This window comes from Erpetoichthys calabaricus, chromosome 1 (assembly GCF_900747795.2).
Source record: "Erpetoichthys calabaricus chromosome 1, fErpCal1.3, whole genome shotgun sequence".
Taxonomy (NCBI): Eukaryota; Metazoa; Chordata; class Cladistia; order Polypteriformes; family Polypteridae; genus Erpetoichthys; species Erpetoichthys calabaricus.
The window spans coordinates 276,546,375-276,563,979 of record NC_041394.2 but is presented as its reverse complement, the minus strand read 5'-3'; the positions used below and the strand labels follow the sequence as shown (position 1 = coordinate 276,563,979).

At 39.5% G+C, this 17,605-nt stretch overlaps 1 protein-coding gene across 14 annotated transcripts in view; it reads right to left on the bottom strand.

The window, feature by feature from the left end:
• shank3a (SH3 and multiple ankyrin repeat domains 3a) overlaps nucleotides 1-17,605 on the bottom strand; it is a 1,882,192-nt gene that overhangs the window by 44,792 nt on the left and 1,819,795 nt on the right. The window lies entirely within an intron of this gene.

The following is a 17,605-nucleotide window of genomic DNA, read 5'->3' as shown; positions in this document are numbered from 1 at the left end:
TGCTAAATTGAGAGTGGATATTCAAGGCAAGTTCTACAGTTTTACTTCTTCAGATGAAGCAGAAAAAGAACTAAGAAAATTGAACCCAACACTTTTTGAAATATGATTGTGAGTTACATCATGTCCTGGCAAGGCAAAGAAGGTCTTACCTATAATTTGGTCCATTCGTAATAAGGATTTTGCCATAGTTATACATTCTGTTTGCTTCTTGGCTAATTTTATGTGTTAATTACAATTATAAATTTTTATTTATTTATATTTTATTTTTTTTCCTCACCAATGGGGACTGTTTAACATCATATCCTTGGTTTATTGTATTAGGATAGTATTATCATACGGTATCTGCTTCTTCACAGGTACTGTTTAACATAATTCCCTGGGTTTAATCTTTCGAAACTGTTTAAGATTATATTCTAGGTTTATAGTATTTGGACTGTATTGCCAATAGATATCTCTACTTTAATCCATCTACACCACTGCTGGGGGGCTTGTTTTGTTTTTGATGTACTCTGTCTCTAGGTATATCAGAGGACTAGGACTTTGTGAAGTGTGATCCAGCCTCATGTCGGGAGGCAAAATGGGGGGCTGGGGAGGCGAGGGGGGAGAGAAAGAGAGTAAGCTATTTCAGATCTATCCTTTTTACCCCCACAATTGTAAGTGCCAACACAACAATAGGCTTCATAGCAATAACACCTGGAAAAATTAGAAATTAAGGTTAAAGCTATCTTATGTAATAATGTACTATCTTAATTTAAGACCACAAAATGTCAAAACAAGCTCAGAAGCAATGTCTTTATGACCAAACAGTGAACTTTGTGAGCTGGAAAGTCAAAGGTCTCAATCATGAATTAAAGAGAAAGAAAGTATCCTCTCATTTAACAGCTCTAAACGCCAAGATGTTTTTACAGGAGAGCCACTTATTAAGCAAGGATCAGTTTTGGTTGCAAAGAGATTGGACTGGCCAAATATTCCACAATGGTGGCGCCCATGCAGGCTGCGGCTTACAGAGCTCCCGAGTCCGCGGTGTTTAGTGTTAATCTTTGTTCGTCTTTGTCAACTAGTATAAGTAAAAAAGTAGATTTAAGTGATAGTAGTACGCAGAAATACATTTACGAGCGGCAAATCCTGCTCGATTTCTGAAGAAACTGCGCCAAAACATCCAGTGAGGTGACAGAGACGCTCCGCAGCCTTTGCTTACTTCGGCAGCCTGAGAAGCTGAGCTGGCGAAAACGCAAGCACAGTGATCAGAAGCAGAAACGGGGTAAACGTGGCGGTGTTAGCACAAGGCTAAAAACTAACCCAACCAGACCTGCCATACCGTCTATTCTGCTTGCGAACGTCCGATCGCTGGACAACAAGCTGGATTATATAAAGCTGCAGTGGGCCAAGCAGTGGGAAATGAGAGACTGTTGCATCTTTATTTTCACTGAGACATGGCTCCAGGAAAACACTGCAGACTAGGCCAGCCATCTAGATGGACTGACCATCTTCCGAGTGGACAGAGACGCCTCTTTGTCCGGTAAGACCCGCGGGGGCGGACTGTGTGTTTATGTGAACAGAGAGTGGTGTACGAACGCTGCCTCAGTTGTGTGACACTGCTCCCCGCTGATAGAGGTTTTATCAGTAAGGTGTCGGCCTTTCTACCTGCCGAGGGAATACAGTTGTGTGCTGGTGGTTGCCGTCTACCTCCCGCATAGTGCAAATGCTAACCAGGCGCTAGCGGAACTCTACGAGATCATCAGCAAACTGTAAATGACGCACCCTGAGGCATTTTTCATTACTGCTGGAGACTTCAATCATGCCAACTTGAAGTCAGTTTTCCCAAAATTCTTCCAGAATGTGAACTTTGCTACTAGAGGGGGAAGCTGCCTGGACAATGTTTACATGAGCGCTCCCGACGCCTACAAGGCCCTACCCCACCCCCACCTCGGCTATTCAGACCATATCAGCGTGTTTATGGTTCCTGCATACAAGTCCCTGCTGAAGCGCACTAAACCAGCCCACAAGAGCATCAGAGTGTGGCAGGTTGGTGCTGTTTCAGCTCTCCAAGACTGCTTTGAATTGACAGACTGGGATATTTTCAGAGAGGCTGCTATGGATGGTGACTCCATCAATCTGGAGGAGTACACACACTCTGTGACTGGCTACATCTCCAAATGCATATAGGATGTTACTGTTACCAAGGATGTTACCACAAGAGCCAACCAAAAGCCCTGGATGACAAGAGAAGTTCAAGTGCACAAGCTGCTCAAGATCAGAAATGTAGCCTTCAGATCTGGAGACAAGGCCGCCCTCAGGGTGACCAGAGCCAACCTGTCTCACGCTATAAGGAGAGCTAAGTGGGCATACACGCAGAGGATCAACAAACAATTCAGCAGCACCAGAGATACACGTCGTATGTGGCAGGGCGTTCAGACAATTACAAACTACAAGCCCAACCCACACAGCAGTGATGGTGATGCCTCCCTTCCGGATGAGCTGAACAACTTCTTCGCACGGTTTGAGGCACAGAACAAAGAGCCTACGAGAAAAGCAACACCTCCCTCCACTGACCAGGCACTCTGTCTCTCCATAACTGATGTGAGGAGGACTCTATCCAGAGTCAATCCACGCAAGGCTGCAGGACCTGACAACATACCTGGTCGTGTGCTCAAAGAATGTGCCAGTCAACTGGCTGGTGCCCTCACAGACATCTTCAACACATCTCTGAGCCAGTCGTCAGTCCCAGCATGCTTCAAGTCAACCACCATCATACCAGTGCCGAAGAAGTCATCAGGGACATGCTTGAATGACTACTGACCAGTTGCACTCATGCCAATCATCATGAAGTGCTTCGAAAAGTTAGTCATGTCACACATAAAGACTAATCTCCCTGCCTCCTTGGACCCTCTTCAGTTTGCTTTCCGCTCAAACAGGTCAACTGAGGATGCCATATGCTCTGCCCTTCACCTCTCCCTGACACATCTGGATAAAAAAGACACATATGTCAGGATGCTATTCATAGTCTTTAGCTCTGCTTTCAACACAATCATCCCACCAAAGCTGGTTGTAAAACTGAGCAGGTTGGGCCTGAACACCACCCTCTGCAATTGGATCCTGGACTTCTTGACAGAGAGGCCCCAGTCAGTTCGGATGGGCTACAACACTTCCAGCATCATCACACTGAGCACTGGAGCACCGCAGGGCTGCATGCTTAGTCCACTGCTGTTCACCCTGCTGACTCATGACTGCACAGCCACGCACAACACCAACCACATCATCAAGTTTGTGGACGATACGACGGTGCTGGGACTGATAAGCAGGGATGATGAAAAAGCATACAGAGATGAAGTGGAACGGCTGTCCGCATGGTGTGAAGACAACAATCTATCTCTCAACGTCAACAAGACAAAAGAGATAATCGTGGACTTCAGAAAATCACGTCCTACCCACATCCCACTCAGCATCAACGGTTTAGATGTGGAGACTGTTAGGAGTACCAAGTTCCTCGGTGTGCACATAACTGAGGAACTTACGTGGACACATAACACCTCATCACTAATCAAGAAAGCCCAGCAGAGACTACACTTCCTGAGGCGACTGAAGCAAGCAAGTCTTCCCCCTCCCATCCTCACCATGTTCTACAAAGGCACCATTGAGAGTGTTTTGACCAGCTGCATCACGGCCTGGTATGGCAACTGCAACATATCTGACCGCAAGCGCCTGCAAAAGATAGTGAAGACAGCAGAGAACGTTATTGGGGTGCCTCTCCCTTCACTACAGGACATATTTTACAAATGCAGTGTCCGCAAGGACCCCTTACACCCATCACATGGACTTTTCACACTTCTGCCATCCAAGAGAAGATACTGCAGCATCAAAGCCAGATCTGCCAGGCTGCAGGAGAGTTTTTACCCTCAAGCTGTCAGACTCCTTTAACCCCAGGCTGCCACCTGGGACCTTCCACACGGCCTCAACCACCTCTAAAAACAGAACTTTTATACGTGCGAGCCACTTTCCTGCAAAGACGAGTGTGCAGGTAGGAAATAACTGAAAATCTCATTCTGACCTTTAAGTATTTTGACACTCGTTATCCTTCTGCTGTGAAACATTCTGACCTGTCATTGTTTATACATGTCTTAAACAACTATTATCATACACTGATCATTTCTATATTATCTATATCTATTATTTATTTATTATATTACATATCTTACACATCAATATTGCTGCTACTTCTTTGTCCTATCTTTGCACAATGTCTTGTCTTGTTTGTGTTTTAATTTTACATTTTTAAATTTTAATTCTATTTTTAACTTATTATTTGCACGTCATGTTGTTACACTGTGGACCCTGAGCTTCGCTATTTCGTCTATCTGTATACTTGTATATGGTTGAGATGACAATAAAGTTCACTTTGACTTTTGACTTTGATATTCCACTTCAGCTATACAAAGAAAACTAGAGTTGTGGGAATTTTGATACAGAGGACAGTTTCATTGGTAGTATCAAGTGTAGTATCTGATTCTGAAGGGCAATATGTGATTGTTATGGGTAATTTATTTAACTGTAAAGTGATTTTGATAGACATATATTCAGCCAATGTGGATGATAGAGGACTTCCTCCAAAATGTACTGTATTTGTATCCATTCCTAACGTTAATACCCATAAAATTATAATGGCCGGAGACATTAACTGTGTTTTAAATTCAGACCTGGATAGGTCTTCAGGCACAGGGTGATCACATCCAACACTGCAAAAACAATTACACAGTTTGTAATTGATCGTAACTCATCAGACCCTTGGAGATTTCTAAATCCAAACTCAAGAGCATTTTCCTTCTTCTCACCAGTACATCTTTGTTACTAAAGAATTGATTATTTATAGATAACAATTTTCTGCCCATAATCAAATCTTACAAGTATGACGCTATTGTTATCTCTGACCACAACCCTCTGATCACGGAGCTCAAATCATTATGCCCCACATAATCATCTTGCAGCTGGCACCTTAACCCCCTGTTATCAGCTGACAACAACTTCACAGAATTTATATCCAAGCAAATTGATTTTTTTTCTAGAGACAAATACATCCTCAGATGTCTCTGCAGGAATACTCTGGTAAACTCTGAAGACATTTTTAAGAGGACACATTATTACATATCTCTCCCAAAAAACTAAATCAGAAACCAAGAAAGCATCAGAGTTAATCAGTGAAATTACTAGAATAGATCAAGAGCACGTCAGGTTTCCTAATGAGGCACTTTACAGGAAAAGATAGGCTTTGCAATCAGAATTCAATCTCCTGACAACAAAAGAAATGGAACAAACTCATTTTTTAAAAATCGCTACATCAGTACTATGAACACAGAGAGAAGACTAGCTCAACAAATTCACAAGCAGGAAGTTTTCAATGCAACACCAGTAATTAACAACATAGACAGAGACAGAATCATTGACCATAGGAATATAATGAACACATTTAGAAACTACTATAAGTCCTTATATTCCACTCAGTTTAAAGAAGACAAGACACAATCTAATGCATTTTTTGAAGCATTACAGATACCACAACTAGATACTCTCAGTGCAGAGGAATTGGATAAACCTCTGACACTCTCAGAATTACTAGACTCTATACACTCACTTCAGCAGCAGGCCCAGATGGGTACCCTTCCGAATTTTATAAAAAATTTTCAAATTAAGTTATCTCCCCTTTTATTAGAAGCATTTATAGAGGCCAGAGACAAACTGCCACAAACTTTTCGCCAAGCATTAATTACTGTCTTCCCTAAGAAAATAAGGACTTATTACAATGTGCATCATACAGACCAATCTCACTTCTGGATCAATAACATTGATTCATTGTAGAATAAACTTTTATATTGGGGAATAGGATTCTCCTCTCTCTTTTCTACTCTTAAAAGTTTCATTCTGGCTGAGGACCTTTCATTCTTTCTCTTGGGTGGAGATTGAACTGAATTTAGTTTTGTTAAGTTTTACTTGTTTGTATAGAATGTTACTTGCTTTTAATAAATTCAATAAAAGTCTAAGAATTACTTTATTAATTGCGCTCATAATGTATGCATCTTCGCCGGATACAGTGGATATGATTGAAAAGATACTAAAAACAGGTAATGTTGCAGACGACTAACAGAATTTCCAGGTAATAATTAAATTGCATATTTAAAACAATTATCTTCAATATTGGTGTGCTTACTAAATTCTGTTTATAATTAGCACCCAAAAGCAGCTAATACCTAGGTATCTACTGGGTCTACTGGAGGTTTAGGAGGCTCAGCATCAGCAGATTAGTGAGTGATTGTGATTATAGAAAATAAGAATTTCCAGCAGTGTTACATTTCATTTTTGATCTTTATGGATAAAAATAAGGTTTTAACCTTATAAAGTTCAACATGTATTCATGCAACTAGGTTTTCTGTGAAAATACAAACTGTGTAATTTATTTTTACTGGTAATTTAGCATACTGGCTAAAGCATTAGATCTAAACCATAAACCTGTAATTCAAGCCCTGAATTATTAAAAAAGACAACTGAGGAAAAAGGACAATCCCGTAAACGCCAAATGACACTGAGTCAGCCTGATAAGCCACATTTCTAACATTATAAATACACAAAGTGCCAAGCAGTGATAAAACAGCAGTGTTTCAGGTGTAGACAGTTTTACAAAATCCAAGTCTAATGACTGGTCCCAAGGAACACATCAGAAATTTCTTTTTCCCAAAAGTAAAATCTGCATTATGCCTGCTAACATAATAAAAAAGACACATCATTAAATCATACATGTAGCATATTTACAAAGTTGTTTAGCATAAAGACACACAAGAGAGGTCAGCCTCCATATGCAATAACTTCAAAGAACTGTCATGAATTGGCACCTAAGTGATTTTGAAAACCTTAAACAAGAATCTCCAGACCAAAATGCAGTAATTCAGTTCTCATATTAGTAGACTATTTTAAGGGCAGCACCTGCCCAATACATATACCCTTCCAGTAAACACTTGCCGTTTTCAATCTTTGACACAAAAAAAGATTAAAATTTCATTATCATCTTTTAAGTCTGGCTCTTCTTAAACTATAATTGGTTTTCCACGAAAATGACTTTTAGGCTTGTCTCAAGCATATTGCTAATATTAATGTTTTCCTGCCAAATACTGTTACACATAATATTTATGAACATGTAGTGATTGTACTTTTCTCCCCACTGACTCCAAATAAAATATCATATCCTGGACACTTTAAACAATGTTTTTTAGGTTTCAACAAGTCTCAAAATACATAAATTGTGCAAGATATTGTAGCATGATTGTAATGCCCATCCTAATTGCTTATCATAACAAATAAAGTATGATGGATTTGAATAATTTACCTCTAAAATTATTTTTATGCAAGAACATTCAGCACCAAAGCAAATCAACAAGAACTAAAAAAAACTTGCCAAAGGTTTTAAAATTAAAAATTCTGTTTTAAAAGTATTAATTGACAGGGTGATGCTTGGAGTAAGTTATTTTTTTAATCATACTAAAAATGGCGTACTTAGAGGTACCTTTGATTATGAACTAAGTAGAAATACATAAATACACCTATCTGGTCAATTTATTTTTTTCCAAATTGGAGCACAGGAAAGGAGTCATCCAAATTTGCTCCATGAATGCTTGCCCAATACCAAAACTAATATCACACACACACCATGTGTATCTATCTTTTTAACTTGGCAGGCTTTTTAACAAATACTATCCATGGTGTAAGTTTATTTTCTTTTTTAATTTGCCAATTACTCCATGTAATATATTACAAAAAAAAACTGCATCTGATTACTCTACTGGATTCAACAGAAATGTACTATTATGCAAGAAAGCCCTAGATGGTTTCAAGACATATCTACAACTGCCAATTACTTTCTTCTGAGCTTATGAAAATTTTATAATTTTTCTTGTTCGTTTCTCTTTCAATAAATCTGCCAATTATATTGTAGAATTATGTGAAGTTTTTGGAAATAATAATTGGATTGGAGTGCATTGACTTGTTGTCACAGTGGTTAATATTGCTTCCCTTTGGCTCCACGTACCAGGGTTCAACTCCTGTTCTACACTTACTGTTGCCCGGATATACAGTATATGTGTGTGAGAATGTGCCCTGTGATATCCTGATATCTGATACAAACATACTATAACAGAAAAGGAAATTTTAAAACAACAGGTTGCCCTTACAATAGTACAATTATACAAGATGTAAGCTTGGATTCTATTAAAGAAAGGGGGGTCTTGTTAATTTTGCATGACACTTGCATATGCACAGTAGACTTAGTGGTGTCTTCTGTTTACTTTGCTTTGGATTTATGGAATGTATTCCCACTTAACTGCACTACAAACTATATTGCTCTACAAGTCACTCAAAAGTTGATAAACACATTATCCTGTTCAGACAAAATCAGAATGGAAAACAAATGGGTGGATGATGTAAAGGTGCACAGGATACTATTACCATATTATACTGTACGCCTTTGGACCCCAAATTTAATTTCTTGCTGGGATGCACAGCATATTGTGCCTACCTATTCTGCTTGTGTGTGACTATTTTACACTTGATAGAATAAAGATGTGCATGTCAATGTGGTCTTTAATGGACTTGCTACGAGCTACTTCCTGCATTGAGCCAGGTACTTACATAGATGAACAACCACAAGCAAACCTTTACTTTTCATTATAAATTCCTTTTCATAATCCACAGTTATTTCAATTTGTAAAATTAGTCTAGATAGGCTAAAATGATTCTTAAAACAGAGACTTTTACATTACTATGTTCTCTACTTTCTGCGTTTTTTTGTTCTCCCCTCCAGTCACATTTCTAATATTGGGTTAATTGCGCAATGGGGAAATGATATATACTGTATATAATCTTAGGCAGACAAACTTGAACAGCTGAACAAACATAAATTATAGTAGGCCAATATGAGTGAATTTCCAATCAATTAGGATAACTGGTTGATTGCCAAAACTAAAAGACTAAACACATGGCATAAAATAGAACTCTAGAACTGTCCTCCACAGAAAATGATATTCCACTGAAAGTGCGAAATAGGAAAAGTGAACTATGCCCTTTTCATACTGAGGAATTTATCCAGCTAATTATTAGGTACTGTACATCTCTCAGACACAACTTGGCTGAAATTTGACATTTGTATATTGTTACAATCCAAGGGCATTGGTGGAGATTATCATTCTATATACATATACAATCCAATGTCTGTCTGCTTTTCATGAGAGAACTACTTAATGGATTTAGATCGGGTTGTTTTCGATAATTTACTTGAACATTCCGGTTGATTTTGCGACTTCTCTCATCGCGCTACGTATCATAGTTTGCTTGCAGTACCGATTAATTTGCGTGAATCCGAGAGAGACAAAGCGGGCTGAGGGGAGGGTAGCAGGGCCCTCCTTCAAACAAGTATCAGCTAGGCATTCCATGTCAAAATTATTATACATAATGCTACTGTTACTCCAATAAACGGCTAGCTTTAGTTTAGACAGGTGCAGGGAAGTGATTTTTAACTAGTTTTTAATAACTGTAAACAGTGTGTCAATTTCTCATTGCATTCTCTCAGTATAATAGGAAAAAAACTCTTTTCAAGAACCTCCTTTTTCTTCTTTAAAATTCCATCCCCTAACATTCTACTGGAAATTACCAACAACAGGAATATCAATCAAGATCAAGCACACCTCCATGCTTTCATGCTGGTTCCCCTTGCTTCATATACATGTCACTTTGAAAGTCTGGGTGAAGGCGATCAAGTGCAGTAGTTAGTCATCTGTTCATCAACAACTCAGTAGAACTCTTCACTGTGGAAGAGTTGGGTGTGGTGTGCTGATCTAGTAAAAATCTGGCAAGGCGTGTTTGCTAGTTACCAGCTATGATTCTCCATAGAGCATCCTTTGTTGTCTGTACCATTCACTCTGCTTGTCCATTTGAGGATGGATGATAGGGGGCCACTGTCACATGCCAGATCCTATTTCTTTCTGTGAACTCATTGAATACAGCAGATGTAAACGCTGTACCATTGTCCGAAACAATAATATCTGGCAATCCATGTGTAGTGAAGTTACGGCACAAAGTGTCTATGGCAGCAGTAGCAGAAATGGGAGTGTAGAAGAGACACCTCCAGCCACTTGGAATGGGAATCCACCAAAATAAAGAAGACCTTTCCTTGAAATGGTCCAGCAAAATCAACATGGATCTGAGACCAAGTCTTAGGTGGCCATTCCCAGGGGTGTAGTGGTGCCCCTGAGGGTACATGCTGTGACTGTTGAGATGTTGCTCAACACTTTACAGCACTCTCTATTTGTCCATCCATTCCTGGTCACCATACATAACTTCTGGTCAGTGCCATCATGTGGACTACGCCTGTCAGGGAGTCAAGAAGTAGTTTAAGCATATCCTCACGTGCTGGAACATGAACTACAACATGGCTATCAAATAAAACACAACCCTAGTGTGTGCTGATAGTTCATTATGTCTATTGGCAAAAGGTGTGAAATCACTACCTGGGACTTTATGGGGCCAGCCATGCAAAAGCCAATGCAGGACACGAGACAGGACTGGATCCTTCTGAGTAAGTGCAGCAATTTGGTTAGCATATATAGGGCATTAGGCACTGATTCCAAGAGCAGGACCTCAAGAGGAGGTGGTGTGTCAGGCACAGGGTGTACAATAGGCAAGCGGCTCAAATGATTGGCAGTTGTCAAGTTTTCCTGGCCTGTAACACAACTAATAGTTGTATGCACCCAACAAGAGACTCCAGCAAACCATTTGAGGCGATAAAATCTGTGGCATGGGCTTAGAATGATGTAGGAGACTGAGAAGTAACTTATGGACTGTGCAAATTGTGAACTAACGCCCCTGCAAGAACTGGTGAATTTTTTTAACACCAAAAATAACAGCAAAAGACTCCTTATCTATCTGAGCATAAATGCCTTTAGTGGCTAACAGTGAGGCAAAACTTAATTGGGGACTCTGCACCAAGGCCATAGGAAGAGGCATCACATACCAATATGAGAGGCTTCTTAACATCATGGTGCACAATCAGTCCATCCGCTTTCAGTAGTGCTATGGGTAGCAGTCTAGTGCCATGCTTTTGAATTATCAAGAAGCCTGTGTAGTGGTTCCAGAATGGTGGCCTTGTTTGGAAGAAAACAGCTGTAAAAATTCAAAAGTCACAGAAATGCCTGAAGCTGTTTTTTGCTGCTGGGAGCTGGTGCATACATGATAACTTTAGCTCTTTCATTGGTGGGATGGATGCCATCTTTATCTGTCTGAATTTGAGAAACTCCACCTCAAGTTGCAGCAAAAACACGTTTCCTTTTGAAGTGGAAGACCGACATCAGAGATACAGCATTAACACTTTCTCCAAACGTGGATCATGGTATGGCTGTACACCTGGAATACCTGCGAGCAGAGTATCCATAAAATGCTGGAAAATGGCAACAGTTGTAGAGACCCCAAATTGTAGCCAAGGGGCACGGAACAGCCTCCTGTGTGTATCAATTGTTAGCAGCTCAGCTCGGCTCAAGGGTCATCAAGAACTAGTTGCTGGTAGGATTGTTTAAAGTCTGATTTGGTTGAAATTACATCCTCTGCCAGTGTGGAGAACAGCTCTGTGACAGTTGATAAGGGACAAACATCAGGTTTTACTGCTATATTAACTGCACATCTGTAATCACCACAGATTCTTAAATACATCCCTTTTTGTGACAGGGACAATGGGTGTTGTCCATTTTGAGTGTTGCACCGGTACAAAAATGCCTTGCTCAACCAAATCATCTAATGTCTCATCAATCCTCTGCTTAAGAGCAAAAAGTAGTGGGCATGCCTAAAAGAATTTAGGTGAAACTGTAGGATTCATTTCAATTTAAATGGGTGGTCCTCTGCACACTCAGATTTTCTGGAACACTTCAGCATACCTTTCCAGGAGAACTGTCACATGGTGCTACTGAATTATGTGCACACCTGTTAATTCTATCCCAAGTGCTTCAAACAAGACCTGTCCTAACAAGCTAGTACCCTGGCCCTGAACAACAAGAAGTGATAAGGCAGTCCTTTTGCATCCATACTCAACCAGAATTATGATCTCAATTGGAGTGGGGACCACTGTAGTAATATACCATCTGTACCTATCAGTGGAGGTGGTTTAATTGGCCACAGGTTTTTGTGTCATCACTAATTAAACTACAGGCTGATCCAGAATCAGCTTTCATTTTTAGTAGCCCACAATTCAATGAAACTGTAGTCTTATATGCAGGCTTCTTGCGAGCTGATGTTCCATCTGTGTACAATGTACCACATAGTCATCCTGGGCATTCATTGTGACTATATTGTTTTTTTGGGTCTGTAATGCTGTAGTTTCTAGATCTAAATGTAGCTGAGTAGAGTGTGCCTTTTTGAAACACACGCAAGGTAAGTGCCCTCTTTTTTAACAGTAATGGCGCACAGATGCATTAATCTTACATCCTGTTGCTGTACGAGTCCCACCACATTGGAAACACTTTGTCTTCACTTTCTTGTATCACAGATGATTTTATATTCTGAGCTATGTTCGTTGGAATCATTCGGTGTACCTCTTCCATATCGTTAGCAGTTCCTGTCTTCTCAGTCCTCAGCATATGTGCATTCCAGTTTGTCATTTCTGCTCCTAGAGAATGCTCCTCCGTTTTGTTGAATGTCAAGATTGGCTCTGCTAGTAGCTGACGCTGCAGTAAGGGATCAGCCTCACTACACATCTATGCGATCATGCAGCATCTGTTCAAGTTGTTCACCAAAGTTAAAATGCCATGAAAGTTTTCTCAGTTCAACAATAAAGCAAGCAATATTTTGATTTGGCAGTTGCTTATAACTGTAAAAATGGAAGCGTTATACAATTTCCAATGGCTTAGGATTATAATGATGCCAAAGGCTCTTCACTATGTCCTCATATGGAACAGCGCTTGGCAGTAAGGTGTAAGGTGGAGTACAATGCGGCTCCGCAACACACTGAGTAAAATGGACCTCTTCATCTCTGGATTATCAGTGTCATTTGCGTGAAAGAAGCACTTAAGTCTCTCTTCTATTCTTTCCACACTCCGGTCTCAGCATTGAACTCGTTGATCTAATCCAGGATAGACATAGTGAAAAAAACCTGTAACAAAATACTTAATCAGCTAAAATTACCACGACCTTGGCACTGTCTTCTCTCTCTTTATTGGTTCAGGGCTCCTTGACTTCCTCTCGTTGCCGGTATAAAATTGACTGAAAACACATAGAGGCTGAGAAGTGATTCTTAATTAGTTTTTAATAACTGTAAACAGTGTTTCAATTTCTCATTGCATTCTCTCAGTACAACAGGAAAAAAACTCTTTTTAAACACTTCCTTTTACCCCTTTAAAATCCAACCCCCTAACACTCTACTGGAAATTACCTACAGCAAGAATGTCAATCAAGTACAATATAAATTTAACTCATTAATGAACATACAAATACACAACAGTTAGCAAACTCACTGGAAGTAAGACAAATTTAGATTTCTAAAACACACTTACAAAAGCAGCACAGGGTGCTTCTTCATGAGTTTATTTTTTTCCTTTCTGTGCTCCTGACTGGTGTTGACTTGAAACTATATCTCTGCCGATTAACAGAAAATTATCACAACAGGTGACTGTTGTGGGATATGGCCGACCTTTCATCCTGGCCAATACCCCCAGGCCGCCAGAGGGAGCCCTCCCTGTGGTATGGAGGTGCCCCGAAGGCCAGCAGGGAATCCTGGACAATGGAGGTTTTATCCACAGCCCTGCTGGATACCATGGGGGCCGCTAGAGGATGCTGCAGGGAGGCCCAGAGACTCTTACGTGCCCTATAACCCGGAAGTACGTCTTAGTCACAGCGACGGGAGGAATGACGTGCTTCCGGGATGAAGAAGAAGAGTTTTTATATGACTCGGAAGTGTTCCAAGTCACATGGACAGAAAGAGTGAAACACTTCTGGGTCAAGGACTATAAAAGGACTGTGGGAGATCCCAGACATTGAGCTGAGCTGGGTGGAAGGGTGGCAACGCGTCTGGGAATGGAGGATTGTTTATTATTAGAGTATTGTGTATTTATTTGAGTATTGTGGAGTGGAGGGTGCTTTGTGCACTGTGTTATAATAATAAAGTCAACTATTGGACTTTTACCTGGTGTCTGGCGAATAGTCTGAGGGTTCATGGGAGCGATAGCACCCCCTATCTGTCACACTGTCAATAACATTAATTTGACGATTCAAGAAACAGCTTTAACCCCAAAAGAGTCAAGCTGTGGACCTCCAGAGCTCTTCTCCGTTGAGGAGGTTTTTGCTTTTCATTATGCTCTCATGCAAAGCTGATTTCATTTTATGAATTTCTTTTATGCATTAACAGCGTTGTGGGAAATTGTTGCCTAGTAGGAAGATGAGATCTTGACATAAGTTAGGAAGCAACCCTATACGAAATGCGTGTGCGTGTGTAAGGACATATAAAAGTTAATTTACACATAAATTAAATTAAATGAATTAAAAGTTATATCAAATTTTTATTTAATTAATACTCAAGGTTTCCCAATGACTCATTCGGATACTCTTTATTTTTAAAATTTTTATTTGAAGAAAATAACATTGCATACAATCAAGTCAAACTTATACAACAAATTAATTTATATTAAATAACTAGAATAAAGAAAAAAAGCAGTAACAAAAAAAAAGAAAAAACCTAACAAAAGAGAATTCAACCCCAACCTGATACTATTTAAAAGTTGCCAAGGCTACTGCTTCAATTACATGAGTCTTCCAAGTGTAATAGTTTTTCTAAGCAAGATACGAGTCTGAAAAGGACAAGACTTAAGTGATTTAGAATGACAAAGGTGTATTAAAGATGAGCTTTTTATTTATTAGGTTTAGAGGAATAAAACAATCAAGACTTTTTAAGGCAAGAATTGGTTTGATGGTGGATTCGAAAATTAATTATTAATTACTGTATATATATCAGCAGCAATTGATCCTGAAAAAGGTTCTTTTGTAAGTTCAGTTAAAAATGACTAGAGTGCATTGTGTGCCTATTGGTGAAGGAAAAATAAAATGTATCCATCACCTACAACCAAATTGTTTTTTGAAAAATCAGCACGATAACATTCACTGACAATTAACTGGATCAGAGTTGCAACAGAGTCCTGTTTTCAAGTCCAGCTTCCGAAAAATACATCCACCTGTAGTTAAATGTGATATTGCAGAAAGCTAACCATCTGCATGCAAGGATGTTTTGGATGTCTTTAATACATAAAAATCCTTATAGATCCCACCTGTTATGTTTCAGGCATCTCTTTATGTTTTGTTGCTAATTCTGTATTTGGGTATTGTATACTTATCTGTATATAATATTTGTTATTTTTTTTTAAACAGGGGCCAATGCTATTAATTCACTGAGGCTTCTTGCATTTTGAACATGCTATTTACAATTGTCCATGAGTAAAACATTCTTGCCATAAATGAATTCCATCCATCCATTAATTTTCCAACCCGCTGAATCCGAACACAGGGTCACGGGGGTCTGCTGGAGCCAATCCCAGCCAACACAGGGCACAAGGCAGGGAACCAATCCCGGGCAGGGTGCCAACCCACCGCAGGACACACACAAACACACCCACACACCAAGCACGCACTAGGGCCAATTTAGGATTGCCAATCCACCTAACCTGCATGTCTTTGGACTGTGGGAGGAAACCGGAGTGCCCGGAGGAAACCCACGCAGACACGGGGAGAACATGCAAACTCCACGCAGGGTGGACCGGGAAGCGAACCCGGGTCTCCTAACTGCGAGGCAGCAGCGCTACCACTGCGCCACCCCTAAATGAATTCCTCCTTTTCTTTGTGACTGACCTCGAGTTTTGCTGATACTCAAGGCAAAATACAATTTTTCAGGAAACTGTATGGTTTTTAATTGAAACAGGTAATTAGATGGAATAATGAAAATTTTGGGTATAAATATAATTTCTCCTGTAGAGCATTCTGCAAAAATGGTAAATTCACTCAGATGTGAACATAACACTTTGATCTGTATCTTATTACAAAGTCCTAGAGTGTTTAGATGGCAAGAAATATACAAATTGAAACAGACTAAGTGTATGGAAAAAATTGTTTACTTCAGAGAAAGTGGGGAACTAAAAATCGCAAAGAATAAGAAATTAAATAAACCAAAAAACAAACTTCCAAAACTGAAACAATGGAAAGTCAAATAAAATGTACAGCAAACCACTTATCTAAGCTTGTACTGCACAGTATATGTATGTACTGTATCACACAATGGTAGAGAGCCAGCTAAACTAAACTCAGCTTCAAATGCAGGTTTTTACTTTGTTTAGTCAAGAATTTGTTTTCAAGTTGTATGTTCACCTGGGGTACGGCAGTGGTGAGGGTTGGCAAAGTACCAAAGTATTTTTATTATAATTATTATATGTTTATGATTTTCCTTTGTTTACACTCAAATATTTGTTTTATTTTTTGATTTTTTTAATTTTATTAATACTGTAGAACCCCAATAGTTATAGTCAGACAGTATAAAGTTCTAACATTGAACTTACAAACAGGATTGACATTTAAATGTTTTTCATTTTGGGGATGTTTTGTCCCTGTAAATGTATAATATTGACTTCTTCATGCGTAGAGGAAAAAAGACACTTCAGTGGCTAATGTAAACAACCAACCGGAGGAACTTTTAAAGAAAGAGTGAGGCTCAAAACAAGAGGGAAGTTAGAATTTTACTGAAAAGAAGTGTAAAGAAATAAAATGTTGTCTAACTATGTACAGTGTTAGCCCTTTCTCTGTTCTGGCCTTGGGAGACCCCTTAACTGAGCTGCAACAAGGGATGCCTTTGGTCCTAGCTTGTCTTGAACGCAAGGATGCCGCTTCCTCTTTCACTTCTTTCTCCCCCTCCCTTTTTGCTTCTAGCGAAGCAACACCTATACTCACAGCCACAGCGCCTAGCACCCAGACTGCAGCTTTGTAGTGCCTTAGCTAACTATGTTTTGAATGCTGGGTAGGTGTGATGAAGATAGCTTTAACGCATGTATTTAAAAAAGGTCTATCAGATAAAGTTAAAAATAAGCTTGCAAGTCACTATTTCAAGGACACTCTGGAAGAACTGACAGCAGTAGTACAAAAGGTTGGCTCAAAGTTATAAGTAGAGGAAATCGAGAGAAGGTGGGAAAGGGGAAATCTCAATAATTATACAGAAACAAAGCCAGTATCACCAGAAATGGAGTCTCTGAGCTTTAAAGAAAGACACTGTAGGGTAAGGGATAGATCACACTTTTACTGTGGTGAATCTGGGCATTAACAAACCCACATTCTGTTAGGGTTGGTAGGGTGGGTTCTTGTAGTCAAACCCTTTGAAAAAATCTGTTATTTTAACTTGCAAAACAGTTCAGTATTAATTGAACAGTTAAGAATATTATAAGTACCATTAAAATTCAAATCCACTATACTGTCTATGGATGAGAAACCCATTGTCAAAAGTTAGCTAGAATACATCACTGAAGTTTTATCAGTCAGTCTTAAAAACATAACCTCATAATAA